This window comes from Miscanthus floridulus, chromosome 1 (genome assembly GCF_019320115.1).
Source record: "Miscanthus floridulus cultivar M001 chromosome 1, ASM1932011v1, whole genome shotgun sequence".
In the NCBI taxonomy this organism is placed as follows: Eukaryota; Viridiplantae; Streptophyta; class Magnoliopsida; order Poales; family Poaceae; genus Miscanthus; species Miscanthus floridulus.
The window spans coordinates 94,259,512-94,265,449 of record NC_089580.1 but is presented as its reverse complement, the minus strand read 5'-3'; positions in this window follow the sequence as shown (position 1 = coordinate 94,265,449).

Genomic DNA, 5,938 nt, shown 5'->3' with positions numbered 1-5,938 from the left:
AACCTCTTCATGCAGATTATCATTGTATTCTTCCGCATTTGCCAGCTGCTGTCCTAGCTCAAACTGTCGAGCCCTCAGGACATCTTCCCTAGACCAAGCTGCATTTCGCTGGTGAGTTAACCGAGTCATCTCTTCAGTGAGCCTCTCAATCTCGACGTTGTGCTCCCTCTGAAGCTGACGTCAGTCTTCATGGGCATGACCAAGAGCACCAGACACACGTCTGAGGCTACCTTCAACTCCATCTAACACTCTCATCACTGCGAACATGGCGCTCATGGTAGGGTTATCGCTGTTCTGCCCTTCTGCTGCACCAATCTCCAAAGATCTTCCTCTTGCCTCCTGCCATGAGTCAGTGAAGGGATTGCCCCTCGGAAAAACTCCAACCAAAGCGGCTGCCAGCTCCTGAGGAAAACAATCCATGATATCCCTCAGGATCCCAAAGGCTGCCCTACCAGCTGCTTCTTCAGCAGTCCTGCCAGTCGACTCATAACACCAACCTGTCCACTCAGAATCGTCACCTCAGGGACGGACAATGGCCTCCACAGTAACTAAGAGACCTTCTCCCAATCGCTCATTCACCCAGAAGTAGCGGGGTTCCATTCCATCAGGATAACCTACATAGCTGAGCACTCTCCATAAGAGTGTAGGCATCCCAAACTCTCCAAGGAACGTGTGACGTTGACGGGTACGTGAAGCAAGCTGACGGCTAGGAGCTCTGCCTCCGGTGGACTTGCGAGCAGTCTGCTTGGTGCGTGCCATCTGCACCATCAACATGTACCCTTTTGTGAGACAATGCCATAATGGATAAGAGTTACATAACCGAGTAAGAATTTTATAAGGGGAGGAACCATGTAGTTTTGTGAATGGTAATTTAACATGATGCATGCCCGTTCCGTACGTCCTTACAAACTTAGGAAAAATTTGTTTCTAACGGTAGACACGGTGGCATACATACGTTCTCTCATATATATCGTAACTAGTCGAGCTACACGTTTCGTTGTTAGTGTACCTGCATAAAATTTCATTTCAGCCCTAAACCCATAATGAAATATGTAGAATGTAATTGTAAATACTTTCATATATGTATCCCCATACATATACTTCCGTATCAATCTACCCAACAATAATTTAAACCCACAATTAAATACGTACCATATACACATGCAAGCATGCATACATAGCCGTACCAAAGCTAACTCTTCCCGACCGCACGCTCACATCTTGCGGTCATACACTCATTTTACCTTGGCGTAGAGTCATTTGATCCATTCATTACCACTCAAGTGAATGGCATCCATACTATAGCACGCCATATGGATGACGAAGTAAAAACCCCCATGTTAGTACTTAAATAGCCACCTAATAGTTCTTAATTTGGGCATAAGGAAAGTGATCATTGGCACACATTAGATTTCAAATACCTATTAAATAACTATTAGTTGCTAGAGAAGGGTTTTTGGAACACAAAAACTTTTGTTTTAAATACACTTGTGACAATTAACGTTGAATCCTGCTCTGATACCAGCTGTCGCAGAACCGACCAATTTATAAGAATACAAGTACAATGGCAATCCGCAAGCGGTCGCACTGTCATACTTGAATCCATATAAACCCGGTAGTCCGTCGAGTACCATGACGGGTCTCGATAAACGATTTACAACAACCAAGATCGTACAGGATTCAACATACATGCCACATATTACATAAAGTTCGCAGATACTTTTCATCATTAGAGTACGAATAAAAAGTTATTACAAACTGAGTTTGATAAACAAAGCGGAAGCAAATAAGTTCGAAGATAAAGTTTCCAACATAGTTTGATACAGTGCCAAGCCAGATCACGGTCCACAAAAGCAAAGATAGGAATTACTAAAGAAGCCTACCCAAGGCTTACTCCTCATCCACAGCGGGATAGAAGCAACTCTTGCAATAACCATGATACATAGTGCCATCTGCAACAATGGGAAAATAAACCCTGAGTACGAGAAGGTACTCAGCTAGACTTACCCGTCATGAACCAGAAATAAAATGACTCCAAGGATTATGCAAGGCTGTATAAGTGGGCATAACTTGACAACATTTTGCGAAAAAGGCAATTAACCGTTGTACAATTGTGATTCCTTTATCAAGTTAATTATAACTATCCATTTCTAGATTAGCAACTATCCTGTGCCAAACATGTGGTATATTATTTAGAATCATACAATAGTAACCATAGCAGGTATCGTAATTCCATATTCATATGAACCATCATGTTTCATAATATAGTTACTATGATGTTGGGACTAGCCAAGTTTCTCACTATCCGGGAGAGACGGCGATTCGAATCGATTTCAACCAGCTGGGAATTTATTCCTAACACAAACCCAGATCTATCAGCCACGATAGTCTTAGGTCACCTTTGGTACAACTCAGGTACACATTTTGCGGGTCCGTACCGCGCCGCACAATCTAGAACACTAGATGCCAGGATGCTCAGGCCAAGCCTGCCCTTGGGCTCAGTCTGATCGTTCCCCGGAAGGAGCGCACAACAGAACGGTTCCCGGCCTGAGTTGAATTACTCGGCTTCGCGGTCGGAACGAGTTATCCGGCCAGCTAAGTGAGAGGCATGCGTTCAATCTTGTTAGAAGCGCCAACAATGGTACGGTCCTTAATTGACACAGACGGGGATAAATCCACACCCAAGACCTCCATGTCTTGTTGCTTCTCTATCGACTTCCCGTCCGGTCTCAATTTATTTTTACCACATGGTTCTATTCCACGATAGCAGATATAGCCAACCATGCTCTGGTATCCACCTATATCTCGCAGGTGATAGGACATCACCTGACTTCTACCGGTCTAAGCATGGCTAAGCATATGTTCGATCCTGGACCTATACCGGTTAAAGGGTTAATATCTGGACAAGGAATGTACATGCATCAAGTGGTTTCATTCAACTCTTATAACCTAATGCATCAATCATAAATATGTAAGTAAACATTTGTAAATTACTGGGAGACTTATAATGCTCCGGGGCTTGCCTCGCAGAAAGGAAGTAGGGCGATGGTCAGGACACTCCAGAAGCTCCTCAGGGTTCTGCTCCACGCCTTCGGGAGCTAGGGCTTGCGGATTCTCCTGCGGGTTCCCTTCCTCTGCTTCTTCAAATTCCAGCAACGTGATCTCTTCCTCCGATCCTAGATGCATGAGTATGATATATGTATTACGAATGCATATATGTTAACAAGTGCATCACGTTGTTTGAGTAGGTGCATATCTCTTCTCGATTATTACTTAACTACTTCTACAATGCATCGATTATGCTACAAATAGTAGCTACTTGTTTCACTCATAACTGGAGTTCTATAAATCTAAAAACAGTGATACTGGACTTTCTGGAAAGCTTATCAAATTCTCCACAACTTTGTTATTAACCATTTTTACAGTCTACATCAGTTTCAACATGCAACTCATCACATTCTAGAATCAGTCCAGAAACTATTTAACATGCAATGTAAAGTAAAAATACTTCTACTTCATGTAATTATTCAAAATTTGACAACATATATTCTACCAACAGTTTAAGCATACTAATTACATTTAATATAATATAATGGTGAAGCCCAAACTATTTATTTAATTGCCTTTATTATTTTATTTAGATATCTAGGTTAAATAATAAACATATATCAGATGTACTTCATAAATTCTCAAAAATTTACAGTGCCTTACTGATGCTATAAAAGGACTACCATAAAAATTTCATGTCATTTTACTAAGTAGAACATTCTATACAAAAATGATAAGAAAGCAAGGCTTGAAATAGCATAAATGGAAAATCCTATTGAAAAGTGTCAAGCAACAGATTTCTTATTTTTCTTAATATCCATATGGTACTAGTATCACCTCCAAAAAAGTTCATGAATTTTGGACTTATAATTAATTTATAAAAAATCCTGCAAGGATTAACTATTTATAAAAGAAAAATCTATAACTATAGATCTACACATGCACTGATCCTCAAATTTTTACCAGAGTTCCCATATGCTAAGACTAGCTTACCACAAAAATTTCATAATTTTTGGAACACAGGAACTCTAGATATAAAATAAACAAATTTGAATGCATTCAAAAGCACATTTCAAATCCTTATTTAAATCTCCAGAAATTTCTACTGTTGAAGTCAAGAACATATTTTTACTAAATACTACACTTCCTAAGCAACACAACCATATTTATTTCACAATTTTTGGAGCTACCAAACTGAAGATACAAAAATCACAAATCACACTTGAATCTGAAATTTTTGAACTAGCCTACTCTACTTCTGTCGCTGACCGGTGGGACCTGTCAGTCAGAGGACCCCACATGTCATCGACACCGAAGCAGAGTGGCGGCGATGTACGCTGCGGGCACGGCCAGAGCTCGCTGACGGCGAACTCGCCGGCGGTGACATCATCACACGATGATCTACCCGACTTCGCGCATCGATTGAGCTACGTGGGTGGCCTTCTCGTCGGAGCTAGCGGCTACGGCGGCGGCCATGGCGGGGTGGAGGTGTGGGTCGACGGTGAAACACCGATGGAAGCTACGGTGACACAAACACAAGCTCGAACGAGCATCTACGAGCTATGGTTGGCCTATTGCGCGCTCAAACGTGGCATGCGGTGGTCGGAGTCAGCCGGACCACGGTGACGGAGTGTGGCGGAAGAGTTCCGGTGAGGCGTTGCACGGTGCTGGGGCTTACCAAGCTCGGTCAGCGAGCACGGGAGGGAGCAGTGGGTCGCTAAGGCACTAGTGGAGGCGTTGCAGGGGTGGAGAAGCAGCGAGGGCGAGCTGGCGTTGGCTATGGCGATGGCGGGGCTCCGAGAGCTCGACGGCTGCTGCTGCGAGGAAGAAAGGCCGAGGCAACGCGAAAACGGAGTGCGGCTGAGTGCGAGCGGGCGTTGGCATGATGAAGGCACGCTCGGGCGCGGCGTGGCCTACGCGGACAGACCGGCGGCGACGCGCGGCCATTTCCCGCGCCACGCGGCATGCGAAGCCTGAAACCGGTCGGCCACCGAGACGATGCAGTTCGTCAGTTAAGTCCCAAAGTCGAGCCTGACAGCGAGTTTTCAAAACGATTTATCGGCTAATCCGTGGCTCCTTCATGCAAACATCCTGAATAGATTTTGTAGACCCATGTACCAGCTTCAATTGTTCCTAAAGGATCATACTCTAATTCGCAACCAAAACCAAGTTATATCATCACCAATGTCAGCCTGACAGTCGGTCAGTAAACCTAGACTTAGAAAAATTTTACAAGTGTTGAATTCTTGATTTTTCTGATTTTTGTGGGACCTGTTCAAGCATGTTAGAAGCTAAATCAGTCCATGACCCAAAAATAAAAGTTGTTCCTTATGTCAAATACTACAACTTTGCTTTAGTGAACTCCTCCATGCAAGGTCTCTAACATCTAGTTCAACTTTAGTCAAACATGTCACTTTGAAAACATGATACACATTCAAACCATGGCTAAATGACCAAACTAGCCCTAGCACTAAATACCAAAGTTGTTCCTAATGATATCCTAAGCATGTTTGAGCAATTTGCAAGGTCATCCTATCATTTCATGCAATGGTCACTCATAGAGCTATCCAGGTCAACACATGAAATATCACTTAAGTGCTTGATTATGAAATGTGGCCTTCATGAACAAGGTTCCTTTTGTTAACCTAAGTGTAGCTAAGGTGTTTTAGTGACTAGCATTACCCACTTGCATTCATTTGTACAAGATCATATGCATATGCTCCAAGAAACACGAGATAACAAGCAATGTTTCATATGTTTCGATCAAATGTTTCAATTGTAAATGATGATTTATGAATGCTTGATGCTCATGCTCATGTTATGCAAGTCAAGTTATGCAAGGCTAACACCCGAGGTGTTATAGTGTGGGACGGCTGGACTACTTGGTACG